Source organism: Falco biarmicus, chromosome 9 (genome assembly GCF_023638135.1).
Source record: "Falco biarmicus isolate bFalBia1 chromosome 9, bFalBia1.pri, whole genome shotgun sequence".
Taxonomy (NCBI): Eukaryota; Metazoa; Chordata; class Aves; order Falconiformes; family Falconidae; genus Falco; species Falco biarmicus.
Window position 1 is genome coordinate 8,557,938 of NC_079296.1, and position 20,165 is coordinate 8,578,102.

A 20,165-nucleotide genomic window follows, 5' to 3' on the forward strand; every position below is an offset into this window, starting at 1 on the left:
CCTGTTCTCCTTCAGTTCACTGTCTGAATATAAAAGTCACAAAGGGTTTTGCTTAATAGAGATGGCACTGTACCAAGTAAGTTATAACTGGGAGTGGAGAGAAGAGATAAATAAAAATGCAGTCTTCCCCATGGGGTCAAAAAGCAAACAACCTGGCAAGTAGCCAAGAAGGCGCCCAACTACTTAGGAACTATAGTAGGAAGACCAGTACCAAAGCAAGGGGTTTAGCAACCCTTTCGCTGCTTCTGTGTCTGCCCTGCATTCCCCCCACCCCGACACCTCCACACCCCAAAACACGTTGTCTCAGTGAGGACTGGGTCCACCCCACCCCTAAGCCATGGCTGCGGGGCTGCCTCACACTTGGCAAGTGTGAGTGAGTGTCTGTGGATGCTGCTGGAGCACGTGGGGCCCAATGCCTGCAGGACTTCTCCCCAAATTAGCACCCAGCAAATGTGCTCTTAGGGACAGGGAAGTGAGCATGGACCTGTGCAGGCAGTGCACCCTGCGCATCAATTATCCAACAAGTTTCCACGTCATCTGCTGAACAGATCTGCAAGTTCACATCAACCAAGGCAGTCTGTGGGTCTTAGATATCTTGTCGTTATCAGTTAAATTGTCTACAGTTGTCTTAAGGGAGACTGATTTTTTCAGGGATATCATTCACATTCCAGTAACACCATGGCCAGGATGAACTTCTAATGCATCCTTCTCCACCCTTGCATGTTACTTTTAAATGTAAACTAGCATGTCTTGGGGATGGGGAGCATTTTCACTCACTAGTGTCCACTCCTGTTTCAGATGCACCTGCACCAAGGGGGTCAAAGGTTTTTTAATATTTTCTCATGGCAGAGTCTATGTCTTAGGAAAAGACAGATATTTCCAGGAATGATACCAATTCACTTCCAAGAACACTATGACTAAGGAGTAATTACTCAGTGATTCATCCCAATCTCCACTGACTGCAGTGATGAGGCTCCCACTCAGAGTAAGAGCACCCCAGAGCTACAGGCTCCCAGGGGAATGTCTCAGGTAGCAGTGTTTGCAGACAGGCAGAGGAATGCTGCCATTAAGAGCCTGATCAATTTAAATGTTAATTACATCCTACCACCGAATCCTCCATTGCAAAATTTACAAGAGGATCAGATGTCACAAAACTATTTCATTTCAGAAGCAATAAATTGCTCTGCTCTGGCACAACTTCCAGAGCTCCAAAACTCACTCACCATCCCAGCTACCAATTCCTTAACTGTGTCTCCCACAAAAGACAAATACGCTTTTAGAATGTGTAACTATGTGGGTTAGGCTGAATACAAACAACAAGGAAATGAAGCAACAAGACGGAGAGGGCCCTTTATAAGGTATGTCTGGCTCACTCCAGCCTTTGGCTCAGTTTCCAATTTTAGCTACAGCTTTCTAATCGACAGAGCTTTGAACTCCACCGCACAGAACGCTTCAGATCTCAGAAGGGAAGTAACCACATACAGCTACCACAGTCTTAAAAACTCCATACACCACACACCTCCTCTATAATTTTAACATTAAAGATTTAGCCTTTTGGGAGGTCTGTGAGTCTAGGTTTGCCAAAGGAAAAGCATTTATTACTTGTTCCTCCAGTTCTTTATTCACACATTCAGATCTACCTTCTGCATTAATGCAGCCAGGGGAAGTATCTGCATCAAACAGGAGGGAGAAAAGAGGTGGGGAAAAATATCCCCAAACCCAGAAAGTTCCTCACTTGTAATCACCTGATTATGAACATCAGCTCATTTTCTGTAGCCACAATCCTCATTTACCCATGAATGGTTCCTTATTTCTCCATTCATTGACCAGCTGTGACTGTTCTGATACATCTCTCCGAGCCCTGTGATGGCCTGATGTAACAGTCATTACTCCTGCTGGCCATGGCTGGGTTCCCCCTGCAGTCTCTCCACAGCAGATGAATTTACCCTATGGCTGAAATCATTACTGAAACAAAGGTGTTCACATCACCTAAAACTCTGCCATCAGGTGGTCCAGGCAATACTTGGAACTGCAGAACCAATTTATGTTTTGGCTCATAGGCCAGAGGTAAAAGTCAGGCCAACCCGAAACAACCCCCCCACTCCAGTTCTCTGCCTGTATAAAAACCAGGGGGAAAAGCTTCATTTCAATTCAAATGGGACAGTTATTTCAATCAGCAGGAAATATTTTGCTTCACTTTAGTGGGAAAGTCAGTATCTAGAAGCTTATCTTCTAGTGGTACTTCACCATCTTTCAGACAGATCTGATTTAACAGAAACGTCTAATTCAATTATGTACCTTGCATGTAGGATGGCAAGGTACTGGCCAGCAATTCCTGAACTGTAGCATCTGGTTTTGATCTACCATATTAATGTGACAACATGCAATACTGCAGCGCAGGGTTAGCTCTAATAATTGTATTTTCTCCAATATTCTTGCAAAAGCTTATCACAAAGTATTTGGTTATGCCTTCAATGCTGATTTCATGCTTCTCGTTTGATTCTTCTACAGAAAACCTGGAATTCCTCAGATGCCATTAGCTGAGTCCACTCCTTCCTGGGATCACTATGTTAAGCCATACCTCGGTCTACACTGCCAACTACATCGTTACTGAAAAGTCAAATTTAGAGAATAAGCTGCACAGGCATAAAACCAAGAAAAAGGAACTGCCATGCTGGAGAGGAGAAAGGGAAATGAGGAATAGTGGGTAGAGTAAAAGTTTATTGAAAGCAATACAAGTTTTTCTAGACAAAAAATCCAGTCTTTCTCAATGGCAGTAAAAGTAATTCTTTAACTAAGGGCAAAAGAAATCCCTTCTATTCTGAGAAATTTGAGTTATGAAAACATAATAGGAAACCTCACAATTTCGCTAATACATGCTCTATTTCTCAGTGAGTCAGAAGTTCACATTCTTTCTAATGCAACCTCCCAACTGAAAACAATCCCCACACTTCAAGCAAAAGAATAATAAAGCACACATATGCTTCTTATAAAACAATCCTTACAAATAACCATGGCTTTTGTTTTCATAATGGCTAAAATTCATCATTTCCCCCCCAAAAAACACAGATCAAACAAAATGCACTCTCATTAAAAGGAAAGGCTTGCTTGTCTGAGCAGAACAGCCAATAACATTTTCCTCTTATTTTCTCAGTGCTTCTTGTCAATGAAGAGAAAGAAGAGTTGCTTACCAGACACTGCAGCGTAAGGCAGGCAGGCTCAGCACGCCTCCACCTCGGTACTTCACACAAGGACCTTCCTCCCCCCACCACCACATCAGCCCCAAGGGCCACTCACATTCCTCTCCCACTCCGTGCACACAGACACCCAAGCAAGAACACCTAGGCACTGCACACAGTACGTGAGCAGAAGATGCCCTTTAGATCTGGTGCCAACGAAAGAAATAAAAATGAGGCCTACCCAAGAAGTTACCCAGCTCAGGAACATCCTCGCATAGTGCCTGAGATGACCCATTCTCAGGAGCAGAAACATCCCTGCCCCTTGCACAGCGGCAAAGGAGAGTGTCTCACACTGCCAGTCTGAACACACGTGTGGGTGACCACCTCAAACAACAAGAAGTCATTTTTGGATACGTTCAATACAACCTGTCTTGACAATTAGCATACCTATTTTTACACAAGTCTCAGTTCTACATATAACACGAAGAAGCTGCTTTCTAGGCAGCTAATGCAATCCAAATTAATCCAAATAAAAGCCTAAGAATGTAACAATCACAAACCTTTTGCAAGCATTTGGCAATACTTTTAATGGCTTTCTCATCTGCTAGCTGGGCTATAATGTCAATATCAAGGGTGATCAAGCACCAAGATGACAGTACAGTCTCTGGCACAGGACATCTCAGAGTTGTGGACTGATGGGAGTCGGGGCACACACCGGAGGGGAGGACAGCAGTGCACTCCCTCATTCACTTCTGGTTTTTTTTTACACCCTCTCCCTACATCTTCACCACCAGACACAGCCAGAGAGGTGACTGAAGAGACTGAGCTCGGCAGATCCCCGTCTTGCCAAAACCACGGTTTGTATTCCTGTGTTCAACCTATTTAAGCAAAAACACCGTTTCATCATACTATATTCTTTTCCTCCAGAAATTCATCGAAGCTATTTTTATTTACTTTAGCCAACAGCTCCAAATATTTTTTTCAGTGATAAAGAGCAATGGGTTTCGTTCCCATAAAACGCTTCAGTGTTGAGAAGGGAAGGGTACGGGGCGAGTCACCACGCTCCCAGAAGCGCTAACACTCACTGCTGTGGAATGAGCCATTTCTCACATCCCACTGCTGGGTGGTGGGGCTGCCTTATCAAGCCTCTGCAAGCCCAGGAACGGAAGGGATCCGTCATAGCCGTGGCACAAGTTAATGCCCCTACACTAAGTTAACGGCACTTTCATGGAAATGGAAATTCAGGAGTTTAAAAACATATAAAACAGAACTCCAGAAAACTAACAATTTCTTCTTTCAAGCCTATCAGTCCTGCAAAGGTGAGGAAAACTAACATTGCCCAGAATAAAATGGGGAACTTCTTACATACGTCCTTATTTTCTAGCTACATAGTACTGTCAGGCATAGCAGCAGTAGCAGGTCTAGTGGATTGAACTGCAGTTTGGGAAAGAAGCATAGATGCAGGGTATTATCATAAAGCTTAAAAAGATATTTTTCCCCTCCAGAGACCTCTGGAAACCCCCAAGTTCTAAAGGTAAGAACCTTTAACTGTCTCTTCTAAGTAGTTCTTGATGAAAAATCCAAACTGTCAATGCTAAAAATCCATAGTATGTGTTTTGAAGCCATCCAACTTTCTTTTTAGAACACTAATAATAGTTTGACTCTTGTTTAAATGCCATTCCCACTTTTTCTTCTGCCAGTTCCTCACTTCTGCATACTCCAGAAGTCCTGGCAGATGCTGAATGGGAGCCAGAACTTTTACAGAATCAAAAAGTGCTGCAGCTTCATCCCTATAAATAAGATGAAAGGCACCAAGGGCATCCTGCTTCTCCTAGCTCCCAAGGATTTCTATTTCTGTTTTCTATGCATTTCCATAACAGGTACAACTGATTCAGGTATTTAGTATCAGACACATAATTTGTTTTCATCTGCGGCTGGATAACCCAATTCCCCAACGAAATCCATACATCAGACCTGAGAAACACAGTTTCAGGTTGAAGAAATTGAAGAATACTTCGGCTTTTCTGCCAGCATTTCAGAAGCATAGTAAAATAACACTTTCAGTAAAACAGAAATTCACTTTGTTGTTTTTTTACAAGCTGAGACCATTTAGGTCACTGAAGATAGGCAAGCAGGTTCAAGGAAACTGTTCTGCAAGTATCCAAATGAGAATTAAATTGTTTTTAAAAATAGAAGTTGAAATAGAAAGTTATACATGGTGAGAGCTCCTGACGTTAGCCAAGTATTTAGACTGCACTTAAGCACAGGTTAAATGCACAGCCACTCGGCCTCAGCTTGTTACTCCACCACTGAACACGTGGGCAGCCACTTTACACACCAGCTGCAGATACTCCTTTTTCTGGATGTCCGACTTCTGAAGCATTCCCTGGAAGGTGAGCTCGTGTTTCTGCATGACTCCATCACCGACTCTCCTCAGCGTCTCCAACGCCTTCTCCATCGTGGCATCACTGGGTCCACTTTCAGTACCCCAGTACAAAGGTTCAGACTTTCTGCTGAAGAAGCCCATGTGTTTTAACCTACCCCAACCAAGAGACAGCAATGTATTTCAGCCAAAGCATTAAACTTAAATAGCTCCTTGAAGGAACGGGTCCATGGATGAAATTCTCACCCAATAAAGCTGCCACAACAATTTCTATACACATCAACTAAGGAAGCATTTTGCTTGGCTTGGGTCCACATCCTAAACTTTAATCCAGTTTTTAATTCATGCCTCTTTTCTGCTTAAGTTAAGGAGACTTTTACCTAAGTTAGGGTTCATGTGAGCTTACTATAAAGTTGTGCTATGAAATGCTTCAACAAAGCATTCAAAAAGACACTCCAGATCTTATATCACAAAGGAGTGATGATGCGAACGTTTTTCTGTCATGTGTTGTGAGGAGTTTGGCTTATTTAGCAAAGCAAATAAAAGTGCAGCTGAGCTTTCTCTCATGGGAAGGCAGGGCTGCAGCTCACCTGGGATGGGGAAACTGTGCTGGCAACTCTTGTACCACACTGCTGGAAGACTCTGACAAGTTCTGCTTAAGAGAAGAAGATCATGCCAGAGCTACATGCAGGGAAAGCACAGGTGCACATCATAGAGATCTCCTTCTGACATTCTTTCCATGTAGTTTGAGACATTGCTTTATATAAAAACTCCTTCTGTACATTTTAATACACTCTACCAGTAGAAAACAAGAGGGGAAAACAAGATTGCAGCACCTCGAAGTTTTCTGGCACTTTCTCTTTCTGGAGTTGGGTTATCGTAACAGCACCAATTCTTTCCTTAGCACACATCGACTGGCAAAAGCTATGGCTGTCAGCTCAGTAAAAACTCCAATTCATGGTGGGTATTAGCAACAAGATCAGCATCTTGCAATTACAACTGAAACTAACATTTCCAGCAAGGAAAAAGCCCACAGCTTTTATTGTCCAATGCTTGACAAAGGCAGAATTGAAGGAGGGAGACAACTATTGGAACAAAGCTAAGAAATTGAAAAACACATTACATTTTGTGACTTACTGTTTTTATTACATATTTACTTTGAAATTCACAGTTTTCCAGTATCTGTGTGAGAGTTCCTCTTCATATGCTTTACCCAACACATGTTAAAACTTGTACAAATCTTTTCCACTAGCTAAAAAACAAAACAAACCAAAAAGGTTATGTCTGTAGCAGATATTAGTGTTATCTCCCCCAGTGCATGGGTATTTTCAGCCGTAACAGATCTACTGACAGGAAAGATACAGAAAACAAATGTATGCCTCTTCAGATTTTATCTCTGTCAATTTTTTGTAAACGTAGTTGTGTAGGAATTATGTACAAATGCTTCTTTTTTCTGTTTACTTCCACATCTTCAGTCTGAGCAGCAGGGAAGGATAAATGGAAGGCACGCTAACTAACCCACCAGCAGTATTTCATCTCTTGCTCTCAGCTGCTGAATGATGGTGCCCTGCATCACTCAGCACCATGTCCTGCAAGTCACCACACGCCTACCTGAAGCCTGCTGCTGGGAAATCCACTTTTCCCTCTTGCTGCTCTGTCCTCAGCCATTCCTCCGAGGCGCAGGTAACAGTGAGAAAGCAACCATCACCCCTTCCAGGCCAGCAGGTCCTGGTCATGGCTGGCTTCTTTTCTGTCCCTCAGGCAGAAGAGGGACAGAAGTTTTCAAGAGACAAAGTCTTGGACACTATTACCAAGCCTCGTGCATTCTACCTTTTCTCTTCCATCCTCCTCCTCTGCTAGTGGGATGGGCTACAAGTAACAGCCACGCAGAAAGGGCAGATATGGGCATCCATGGTTTGTGCTCTTGTTGAGCAGTATATCAAACCGATCTGATTGCTTTAAATGTTAATTTGAGAAAATACTGTAGCTTTCTTCTAATCGAAATTATGGCTTGTAAAGTAGCCTTTCAGCATCCCTTCAGGTTATTGTAGGATGTATTTAAAAGACTGAAGTAAACAAAGTGGAGAAGAACCATTTGCCCAGGCTGGATCAAGCTCTCCAAAGAGTACAATTGCTACTTTGCTCATGTTGAAGAAAATAATGATAAAATCCCTATGCTAAAAAAATTCCTTCTTGTTCCTATAGCTAATTACATCTCAGAGTGTTATGTTAAAACTCTGTCTCCAGTACCAATACCCAATATTGCCAGAGAAAGCAACTACCTTCAAATAATGTGTCCTTCACATATCTCTGCTCTTATTGCTGCATTTGAAAATCCCAGAGGTGCCAGGAATGTTCCCATTACTCCCAAATGTGCCCCAAATACCCAAACTGCTCTTTCCATGCAGAAAGCTCTCCAAGTCACCTTTAAGTGATTGTAAAATAGCCAAATGCTTTTCCAAAGCTGGCTGGCTCAAACCATTCCTCCCTAGGACACGTTACAAACATTTCATGCACGCTCAGGCGAAAACTTGCCCAGTACTTCACACTATGCTACCACTGACTAAAGAGCTTGTCTCGGATTTTTTCAGTGTTTCTAGTACTAGATACAAGGCCGACTAAAAGATATCATTGCTACTTCAGATAAAAGCAGTGATAGCTATTCACTTGCAAAATTTATAGGTGTACCCTCTTCTATAAAATAAAACAAACAAAAAAAATCTTTGAGAGGTCCTACACATGACTTGCAAAGTCATAGCTCTTGGGAGGTTAAGTAGAAAAGAAAGGATACCTGTCAGCTCACCACCAACATGTTTGAAGAGATTTGTTGGTTTCTATGGCAATGGGGAGGGTAACGTGGCTGCCTGGTTACAATTATGACTGACGCACATCTCAAACAATCGTTCTCTTCCTGTTCGTATGACATAAGAAAAACAGGATGTTGAGAGGTGTTTATCTGAATGAACAAGATAAGCAAGCTCACTGACATTTCTAAAAGTATAAGATTTAACTAACAAGATGTTATAGATTTTCTGTGGAAAAAAAAAAATCCAACTGCTGCACTGCTGAATGTGATTAAATTATGCATGGAAAGATCCTTTCCCTCCGAACCCGCAGGAAACAGTTGAGGAGCTGTTATATGAGCCATGAATACCAATGGAAAGTCTTTTTAGTCTGAGATACTGAGTTACACCACTGAATCAAAATTGAGAAAAACAGCTTAGCATGCAATATCCTGCTGCTTCCCAAAACTGTATTCAGTTCAGAGACTGCTGAAGGGGTGGGCTACAGAGAATCGGGTGCTGCAATGGTCCTACTGCTAGACAGGGAAGCCAGGCTGGGTTATAAACAGTTTGTGGCAATGAGCACATTGCACAGGCGTTTCTCAGGCCTTCGCTCAACCTCAGTCACCATCATAAGCACTTTGCAGCATTTTAAATGTCCATCAGTGCCTGAGAGGGTACCTTATCACTCCTCATCACAACTTCATCAATGACAGAACTTGCAACATACCCAAATCATACAGCAGAGTATGGTGCTGCAGTCACTGCTGTCCACTAATTAGCAGGAGCTGGTACAGCCCGACAGCACAGTCTAGTTTAAAGCTAAAAACCAGCTCATGTCCAAAAAGCACAACACATTGTCCCAGGAGCAGTTCTGGAGCAGGGGAAAGGTACCAGTCTTCACACCCATATGCACGGGCAACACACCCACTCAGACATCCAGCTACAGGGCAAAATAATGATAATGAGACCAGGATCCAACTGAACACACCACAGATAACCCAGTGTCACATCTGCTTTAAGACATCAGTCCTCTTCATTTAGGAAAAGAGAAGAACTCCCCACATGCAGGAATAAAGGATGAGGTATACTTAAGAGACAGGTATATTAGAAAAACCTAGAAGTAGTACAGCTTGAAAAGTTAATTGCCAGCGGCTGCCTTGCTGTGGTAGCAGGAAGAATGAGATGTTCAATAAGGAAGCTGGAACGGATAAGTAAGAGGATGGAAGTGTTTTAGGAGGCATTTGAAGTATATAAACCACTCAGAGTAGAATGGTTGACGTGCAATCAAACTGTGAAGGAGAAGGATAGCATGCTTCAGCCTGACTTCCTGAGGGGTCATTCCTGTTTAGGAACTACCAAGGATTGGACTTGAAGTCTCCTCAATCTTCAGCCTCACAGGAAAATTAATACTGCTAAATGCTTTGGCTTGGGGTGTCGAAGAATTAGCTGTTAACTCTGCAGCAGGGAAGCCAAACAATCTTTCACATACTCATTTGTTCGTCATTTTGTTCATTTTAAATGCACATATAATTTAAAATATAATATCCATTAAGGCCTTTTTCATGTCATCCTATCCCATGGAAGAACAAGACCACAGGCCATAGTGCTCCGATCATTCAAAAGTACAATAGTGTCATTGTACAGTGCTAGACACAGGGCCTGACACTAAAGACCTGATATTAACAATACTTTGTTTTACAGTACATGGGCCACCACAGACCTATCTGAGCACATGGTTAGAATAACAATGATGTAATAAAGAATGTAAAAAGTCTTAAAATAGAAAATGAGTACAATCAGATATTGAAGTGAAGGATAATAAATATGTGGACTCAGTAACAGTTTAAACAAGTGAGCAGTGGGGAGTAGGAGGAGGTAGACTGAGACAGCTTTGCAAGGAGAGCACCATGCAGTTGCTAGGGATTAAAAGATCAAAGTGCCTGTGCACTGTCACAACAGCTCCATCCTGAAAAGGAATCACACAGTGCAGGAGATGTGACTGAATGTAGTACTTACCTTCAACAATTCTTCATGCTATTAGAGCATCTCCCATCCAGGAGTTGCAACAGACTTCATGAACCATTATAGTCAGCAGCTGGTTCCGAAGTAAAGAAGCTGGCTTTGGACCTCTGGGAGCACCCGAGCAAACACAGTAGGAAGTCTGCACTGGCTTCCCTGGCAATGCAAAAACCATCACCAATTTTGACACAAAGCTACCTAAGCAACCTAACACTCCCTGCATGAGTTTGTGAGCTGTGGTTCCCTAAAATCCCTTCCAAGTGGTTGCCCTCCTGCACCGCCACTTTTTTTTTTTTTCAAAGACATTTGAAATAAAGATCTTTGAAATCTCCCTATCAGACTTGCATGCAGCCAAGCACACTGATCTCCCAAATGCAATCCTTTTACAGTCCTTGCTGTCACCTTTTCAACATTTTCTTACAAGTCAACAATGCTACCAAGATATACGTCAAAGAAGCTGTGCTGAATGAACCACTATCATCAAGACCTGCCAACAGCATGTATCACTTCAAAGACAACAGCCCTCCACATTTGTATTTTTACTCTTCTACACTGAGCAGGTGTTGGTTTCCTTAAAAAGCTGCACCTCAGGCTACACATTACAGTTAATAAGGCAGGAAGATGCACTTCTTCCACACACGGGCACTGGGAAGTGAAGCAGTCTACCCAAAGTCTCCCAGCAGAACCCCCAAGAAAGCAAGAACAGATGCCTGATTCTGATCTCCCTCATTTTTGCATCAGTATGGATCCATCTGTTTTAACAAATACTTCTTACTTATTCTAGCCTGGTATCAGCAGCTCTGGAAATCCAGTTCACAGTCCCCAGCTGAAGGCACAGACCCTGCTGGGTGTCAGGGGCCACGGGGACTCTCAATGTTGCCCATGAGACATGTCTGGAGCTACTACACATATGTGCAGTCTCCTCATGCCCACCAGGATTCCAGCTGCACCAGTCACATCTCCTCAGGAATACTGAAAAAATATCACATTACAGCCAGGAATTTAATAATCAATCAGTTTTCTAAGAACAGGCCTGACTTCCGATGACCTTTAGGAAAAAATGGATGAGTTTTGCTGCCTGTGTTATCCATCTCGGAAGACACAGGGTAGAACAGATCTGTATAAGAAAGGGGATTTCTGCTTAATTTTATGTAAATTTTGTTTTCCCATTTGGTGCACATATTTAAGTCAGTATCAAAGGAACAAAATGGAAACCCAATCATTGTCTCCAGCTTGGCTGGCTTACAGATCAACTCCCAGCCTTTAATTCTAGGAAGTGAGTGACCACGAAGTCTCATGGCAGCCAAAGGCCCCCCTCTTTCAATGTGACTCGCTGTTTGTCTTGGAAGTAGCCAGGTGAACGCTGTCCATTCAGCCTGCAAGGGAATGCAGGACAGATCGAGAGAGGGACAGACAGAGAGACACTGCAAAAGCCTGAGAGACAAAGACTGGTGGCGGGATGAAAGAGCGTGGAATGAAGGCAGGACCCAGCCAAGCCAAACAAAGCTTTCCTTGAGTGATTACATCTGCTGGAGAGTCCCCAGCTTGCACTCTCCTTGCTGAGAAATTCTTTTAATTGTGTCTAGGACATTTTAAAAATCCCAAGAAAAGCTCCTCTGTAATCATGAAAGCTCTGAACTGCATGAACTTTTGTTATGCTGAATTACTGACAGCTTGCTACATACTTCTTGAAGTAAAAGCTGAAAATTGCTTTACACAAGATGTTCTTGAGGTAGAGCCCTGGGCAGGGGAAAACCGATAATAAATCTTAATTTCTTTTTACCCAAGAAAAAACAAACAATTTAGAAAAAATCAGCTACACTGACATTGGGAGGGAGAAAAGTACAAAGAGCATCAAGAAGAAAATGAAAAGAGATACCTCCTGAAATCAGACAAAATTAAGTAAGGTTAAATGAATGATCTGTAGAGCCAAAGCCTACAATTCTGTAAAAAAGCCTCCTTCCCTGGAAGTCAAAAGGGACTGGCTCTTCCGCAGCCACTAAAGCTGCTCACGACTTAGCTGATCGTGGAGAGTGGGCAGCCAGGCAAGAGTGTATATACAGCACCTGCGGCAAGACAGTACTGTATGTCGGGCTGCCACAGGCATTTTCTTGTATATATGAAAATCAATACTTGTAAGCCAGAAAGACAGATTAATATTGAACAGTTTTCAAGTTGGCTAAAAGAACTGTGATTCTGTCTTGATCAAACACACTCCTGGGGTTATCTGAATGCCCCTGCCCGCTGACTTCACATCATCGGTCCAAGTCTCTTGTCCGCGGCAAACTTCCAGGCAAACCTTCCTCATCTTCAAGCCTGTCTTCTCAGCATTAATTTGCACTCTACCACTCACTATGATAACCAGAAATGCCAGAGGGTTGACAGACTCCAAGTAGCTAATTTCCTCCAGAATCCAAATATCTGCCTGCATACCTCAGGTAACTAGATATTTGTATTTACCAAATTTGAGGGTCAGTCATCGGAAGACACTGCAAAGGCAAGGTTCAATGTTAAAACACACACACACAAATAAAAATCACAAGGTCTGGCAAGCTGGCCCTCACCCTGCCACAACTGCATGCTCCACCGTGTCACAGGTGTGTGGTACCCAGGAAGATGAAAGCATTACTAAGGGGGGAACGTCTAACAGGTTTGCTCCCATAAAACAGCCACCCAAAGGCATGCTTTGGCATATGCACTTTATTCAAGTATTTTGCGTTAAGATCTGGCTGTATTTCACCACTTTGCTGGTGCCAAGACATTTTACTTGGGTCAGCTGTCCAAAAGCAAAGTGACTTGCCCTTGTTACATCTCCTGCACATTGTGCGCAAGTGCCGTTACACCAACGAACCCAAAGCCTCCGTACCCAGCAGATCACCCCGCTGCAACATGGAGAGCCCCTGCCCTGCCCCAGCTCGTGCAGGGTCTGCTCCTCAGCAGCCCGTTCACAAGCCTGTCCCACCCAAGCTGTTGGCAGAGAACTAATTCAAAAATACGGATCAGTTCTTGCTGGGTCAGTGAATTGAACTAACTCAGTGAAGGATCCAAGGTACCAGCACTGGAGCAAAGAGGATGACTCACGTACTCAGGATTGGGTACGAGGGCATGAGGGGGAAGGGCAGGGAGCAAGACCTTCACCTCACAGCTGTGATTAAGCTGCTTGCTAGATCAGTCAGCTCTTCCACTTGCTCCATTCTGCCAAAACACACATCTTTTCTTCTGTCATATAGAGATGCACATTATTAACTATACAATAGGCAGCAATAGATATTCTTCAATGCACTGCAGGCTAAGTAGGTACAACATTTAAGTTTTATATGGTCTACCATGCAAAAGACAAGACTCCAGCTTAAGGTGAAACTCATACATCAGCCAAAAGACAAAATCCCTCAGTCTGCTGCAGCACCGTATGGCCAGGCTAAGACACTGCAGCACCTTGAGCACCTTGACCAGGAGCTGCAAGCACTGCTGAAAGGATGCAAATGCACAGACGAACATCAGCATCATCCAGAGTTATTTTTCAAACTGTTAGGTCTTATAGTAGCTTTAAACCAACATTTATAACTTTAAAACAGTGTCTGTCCTTAAGACAGGCAGCCTTTCCAGGCAGAACCTCCTCCTCTGCTCAGCATTTCAGGAAGCACAACCATCTCTCCATAGCCAGGACAGCTCAGTATCTACTGAAGGACACTTCAACAGCAAGGCCAAAGGAAACCTCAGTGGATAGAAACACTAGATGCTGCTAAGGGAACTGGTGACAGCCTGCCTGCCATGGTGCTGAGTGAAAGACTAGGTGGCAACTATGAGAAGGGGAGTCTGATCTGAACCAGTGAGCAAAGGGACCGATGGCTCTTTAGCCCCCTAGGTACAGGGAATAAAGAGTCTGGTGGACAAGGAGCACGATTTGAGAACATCCACTGCAACAATCTCAATCCTCAAAACTGTGGAGGGTTCCCTAAAAATCTGCGGTTTGTTGGGAAGGAGGTTGGGGTTTTGTTTTATGCTTATTTGCCTCTTGTTTTTTTATCTTAGTGGATAACATTAATTTCCAGTAACTGTCAACCAAAGTGGAAAAGGAGTACTTAACAATAAAGTGCAAGAGTCCATTACAAGTAATGGCAACCCATGTGCTTTTATGAAACAATAACACACCAACATAAAATAAATCAGTGCCTTTTAATTTAACAATGTAAATTACCCTCCCACCTGCTGTGAATCTCCGTAAGGAGAAAAAGCTGGCTGCATATTTACCAAGCTGTCTATCCGAGTCTCATTCTGAACTGGCCTAATGCCCTGGGGTTAGACTGTAGGACTCTGTCATCTCTTGCACTCGTATGACCTAAGAAAGGGAATGTGGCCTTTTTCCCACAAGCCCAGAGTGAGAACATCATAAAAGCTGAACTTTAGCCCCCTTTTTGGGCAGGCAGCACAATAGCAAGGAGGATGCTGTTACTCCCTGGAGGCTCTGCTGCTGAAAAACATCACCAAGCTCAAGTAAAAGGTCAGTAGTTAGGACTGCATCTCTTGTTTTCTTCAGTTTTCCTCCTCCGTCAAAGGCAGTTAAACATTCTTTGCACACCCCCCTCCCTCCTTCTGAGAAATGCAGGAAGGAAGTGCTTGCAAAATAGTTTAATTTAAAAGAACGTACAATCACACACATAGCAAACACTGCTTTAGACCCTGAGCAGGACGTTTCTATTGCCTCACAGTTCCCACTAAACCACAAATGAATCCCTGCAGTGGCAGAGCCCTTCCTCCTCCCTACACACAAATGGAGGCTGTGTTTTTACTCCCAAACCCTTTTGTTTAGGGGCAGACAACTTGGGTGAGAAGATCTGCGGCTACGTGCTGCAGGCAACCCGCTCTGCTCCTCCAGAGCACACATCCCTGCAGCTTCTTGTCAAGGTGGCAAAGAGGACGTCTGCCTAGCGAGTGAGGGCTGTGGAGCCAGGGACAGAAGGATGCAGGAAACCCTGTAACCTTTCAAGGTGCTGCATGGTAACAGGCGTTGAGAGGCAGTAACATGGTCCTGGGTTGTAGGACACAGTTTCACTCCCAGCCTTTCTCATAAATAGTGCTTGTTTGAATTCACAGTATGTTTTTCCTCCAATGTTTTTTTACCTGGACCTTGCTAGAATTTGTGAAAGTTGTTTGGGACTGTTGGATTTAACCTGACCCTTGTCGTCACTAGATTTATGTGAAAGAACCAAAGGGGGAGGAAACAGCTCTCATACTCCATCCCTTTTCGCAAAAAGGAATGTAGAGACCAGCAGGCAATTCACAGAAAACTTCTTCGTTATCTATCAGCTTGTTGTATGACCACAAGTCCACTCTGAACATAATTCTTCTCAGTCACACAGCGATTTACTATCACAAGCCTATTTCTTAGACTTTTCAGAGGCTTTGGCAGTCTTGAGGACTTGTCTTCCCTTGAGCCATGAACCATGACAGCCACTAGCACATGTTAGAAGGGGCTCGCAAGTCCCTGCCTGCTTTCACTTCTTTGAGAATTACCAGTCCTCCTAGCCGCAGTCTCTTGAAATAAACACCTCCGCCGCTCACAGCTTCTCCCAGCGCAGCAGCACTTTTGCTCAGTGGTTTCAGCAAATCTGATCATATTACTGCCGTCCCGCGTTCCTCACATTGCTCGGCTAGCATGCGGTGGATTGATTTCCAGTTGGCACTCTTGTACTTAAAAGGGACACTGTCAACAAATCACAGTCCTGTCTCTTTTTTTTAACCCATTGCTGTCACAGTGCATAATTAGATTAATAAAATAAATAAGAGATCAGTGCATGTAGGGACTAAACAGAATTGCACCCGCTGCCTGTTAGAGTGATGTCTTTTTCCTCCAAACAGGATGGCCGGGACAAGCGAAGACATAATAAATTATTTTCTAGAAGGAAATTAAGAAATTTTGCATGCTGTTAATGTGAGCACTTTCCCATGTACAGTCAAGCAGCTTCACAAAGGGGAAGATTAATACTTTCACAAAACAGGGAAATGAGACTGCCAAATGCCACAAACTGTCTGGGGACTTCAGGTCTAAGGCAGGACCTAAAACTAGGTTGCTGAGTTTTGCCTTTTGGGTTTTTTTTTTTTAAAGCTAACAACTTCAATTGACAACACCTACATTGAGCCCTGACCAGTGGGGAAACCTGACTTTTCCTAGTTCTAGGCCATTGCCCTGATGGGTAAGTTTTTTTGCTTTTGTTATTGTTTTCAGAAACATACAGCTGTTACTGCTGTTTATTATCATTCCCATCCCCAGTAACTTTTACCTTCTTTTCTTTTTCAGTTGGTGTTATGCATGAGCATTTCTGGTAGATTTAAAAATAGTTGTTAGCATTTCAAAAATACCTTCAGATTTTATATGAGGACTCCATAATACTGCATTCTGTAAAGACCTTAAATAAGAAATAACTTCTGGCCCAAAGAGTATAGTAAAGGCATTTAAGGAGCTTACTTCCCACCCCATGCCTGTTGCAACCCCAGACAAAGGACAATGAAAATGTGAAACAGCAAAGGAATTAAATAACCACAGAAAGGCACATCTGGCTGGGCAGATGAGGTGCTCATGCAGGTAGCCAGCATGGAGCTGGGGAGTATTTTCTGCTTATCAAGACTGTTAAGAGTTACACACTGGTTTTTACGTGGTAAAAAAAGTATAAAACCATAAACTGCACTGCAAGATGTGTTACAAATAGAACCACCACATCGGCCAGTATGCAGATAAGGTCAGAGCAGGCAGATCTCAGTAGTATGCAGTTTGCTTCTGGAAAGCCTTTACGAATTACTTCCACAGCTCTAGCCTAAAAACCTTATCATTAAAACAACACACTCGTTCTTTAATTCTAGAGCTTACACTCATATTCAAGTTTCATCTCAACTTTACTAAAACATAACCTTGAGTAAATACTATTTTGACACTGAGTACACTGGGCACGCTACAAAGATCGTCATGCTGCAGAAATTATTGACAGTAGCCTTTTTCAGAGAGAAAAGTCAGAGGAAAGGTTGACAGAATCCTGTAGTGCCACTTAATTCAAGAAAAATGTAACCCCACAAAACATTATTTTCTTACACTGTGAGCAATTGCTGAAATTTCAGGGTAAGTTTTAAATTTACCATTAAGCTGGACTCTGACTTGAATGTTACCCCAAGCTCTCCAATGACCCAAACAGGAAAGTCTTGGAGGTGTTTTAACACCACACTAATTCACAAGCCGATGTGCTTAGTTGACCCTGAGGTGTGGGCTCAAACACACAGTACAATTCAACAAGGGCAGCCTCAATTCGAACCAAGGAGGGCAGGCACAGTATCTTTGGTGGTTGACAGTCTTTCCATCCCCCTCCTTCCATTCCCAAGTACAAACCAGTCCTCTTGCTGTTGGACACAACCTACCAGGAGGTAGCTTTGGAGTATTTCAGGCCAAAGAACAATAGGATGTCTTGCAAAATACCTACCAGAACATACGGAGTGAGAACACGGTAATGCAGACAGGGCTCTGTGTGTGTGGATGCCCACACCCAGAAAGACTAACCTAGGTGCTCATCCTTACACATAAAGCATTCAGGTTAGCTGTACAAGGAAAATTAAGCCTCAAATATGGAAAAGTCATTTCTCCATCAAGTCAAACTCTTGATATTCTGTCATGTCCAGTTGTACAACAGGCTTACACAGTGATCTTGAGAGCGTTTCAGTAAGTGCTCATCATTTCTTAACAGCCAACCTTTGTAGGCTTTTGCTATCAGAATCAAAATGAAATTCCCAGCTCAAAGTTGGCAAGAATACTAAAACCATACTGATAAAAATAAAATCAAAAAGGTCTTTTAAGGAATCGTTAAAAAAATTTGAAATCTTACCTAAGTATTGTAATGCAGCATTAAGAGAAAATGAGTAATATGAGAAAGAGATCACAGTTCAGTTTTGAGCCTTTTTTTGGAAAGAATCACAGAATCATATTCAGCAAAGGCGATTCATTTAAAGGTAAGGCCTCCCCCATATTTATTTCCCCTGTCTTTAAGGCACCACGGATAGTGTTTGCCTCACCACTGCCCTACCCTGAAGACCGGACAGAAACCTCTGTCATGGCAGACAACGGCTACTTCCTTCCCCTGTGGCCAGATACATCACCCTGCGGTGCTCTGGACCAGAACGCATCTCCGGTCATTTCCTTGGGTTTTCTCATTTTCAGGCTCCACAACCTGTCAGCACAGTAGTTTCTTTACTAAACATCAGCCCTTTTCCTTCTTTTTCCCCTTTTTTTCTTTCTTAAGATGCTTCTTCAAATGGGAATTTTCATTACTGAGATACTTGATCATAAAGGGAAGGGGAAGAAAATCCCCAGTAACCTGCTGTGAGATGCAGCCTACAGATCAAACTGCCTTGTGCTGAGATCCCAGTGGTTTGCTGCCTCTGAAGTGTTTATGCAAGACGTGTGTTTTTCCCGTTGGCGTTGCCGTGACTGTTTGGCTGTGCTGGGTGATGGATGGTGGAGAAGGTTGTGTCTGGAAACGTGCTCCGAAGTCGACAGGAAGCTGAGGGGGCCTTTGCCAGCACTTCCTTCCTGTATACAAGGGGAGGACAGAATGGGAAAACCTTGGCTGTCTCTTACCCTGAGAAAAGTGCTACCCTTCCAGCTGGATTACAGTAAAAATATTTTAATCTTTCACAAGATTATAATATCCTTCCTCTCTAAGTATAGCTGCAGTGGTAGCAAGGCTTAGATAATGAAACGAACTGGCAATGCGAAACTTAATAGGTGGCTACAAAAGGCTGCTGCTTGAAGGTGAACAAATAGAGGTCCAGATTTGAAGATCCCTGAAGGTATCTTCAACCAAGATATAAATCATCAGTGGATCACACCTGCCTAACCCCGTATCTTGACTCCAAAAGTAGCCAGTACTAAGCACTTCAACAGAGGACGTAAAATCCGCACAAGCAGTACATTGAAAATGTGTCCCTCTGGACAGCTTCATTCCTGTGCCTGTTTTAGAGAGTGGATCTAAACTCAAAGCATAATGCTTATTACCCCTATAAAAAATAACATTGCAACGAGCCATCTATGAATATTCTGACCATGCGATTCATACATTTCTCGCAAGCACCCAGGATGGTTTGTGTTATACAGACTTTCCTTGAATGTCTTCTTCCAAAGACCTAGACTCTAGGTCCTTCTGTGGATGATTCCTGAATCTGCACGACATCCTGACATGTAATCATCACCTGTTCACAGTAATGAAAACACCTGCAGAGTATTACAGAATAGATACTCCATGCTACCAGAGGAATTTTCCTAAAATTTTCCATTCTTGAACTCCCAAGTTCAAAACGATAGACAACAGCAAGATCTTTAGTGTAGCCAGATGTTCAGAGCCCCAAACTCAAGTGGACCCAAGTTGACTTGCTCTACCTACAGCCACATGGACTGTGACAGTGAGCGCATGACACAAGGGCTGTGGCAATAAGGACCAGTTTCCTTGCTATCCCAGTAAGGGGACATCCTAGCAATCCCCTCAGTCAGATACTGCCTGGATGAGTTTGCCCAAGCAAGTCTGAAAAAGGGAGGAAGAAATTCTCAGGACTCTTGAGAACAAAGGAAAAATCCCCAAAACCGTGAGCAGACAGCTCTCATAACAGCCTCTATTTCTGAAAAAGGAATCAGACAAAAAGACCTCACCCATTAATAAAGAGTGGGGAACAATGGAAACTGTCAAAAAATAGCCCTCACGTCAGAACTAAGAATGCCCCTTTACACATCCAAAAAAGCACACAGCTGTGCAAGAGCCTGCAAGG

The 20,165-nt window shown here is 43.1% G+C and overlaps 1 protein-coding gene across 12 annotated transcripts in view; it reads right to left on the bottom strand.

The window, feature by feature from the left end:
• Positions 1-20,165, bottom strand: part of EXD3 (exonuclease 3'-5' domain containing 3) — a 290,826-nt gene that overhangs the window by 204,860 nt on the left and 65,801 nt on the right. For 2 of the 12 annotated variants that reach the window (XM_056351774.1, XM_056351773.1), the window contains exon 4: positions 10,365-10,523. The exons of the other annotated variants lie outside the window; for them this stretch is intronic. The gene's annotated coding sequence lies outside the window, so the exon portion shown is untranslated. The remainder of the gene's footprint in view (positions 1-10,364; positions 10,524-20,165) is intronic. 12 annotated transcript variants of the gene reach the window in all.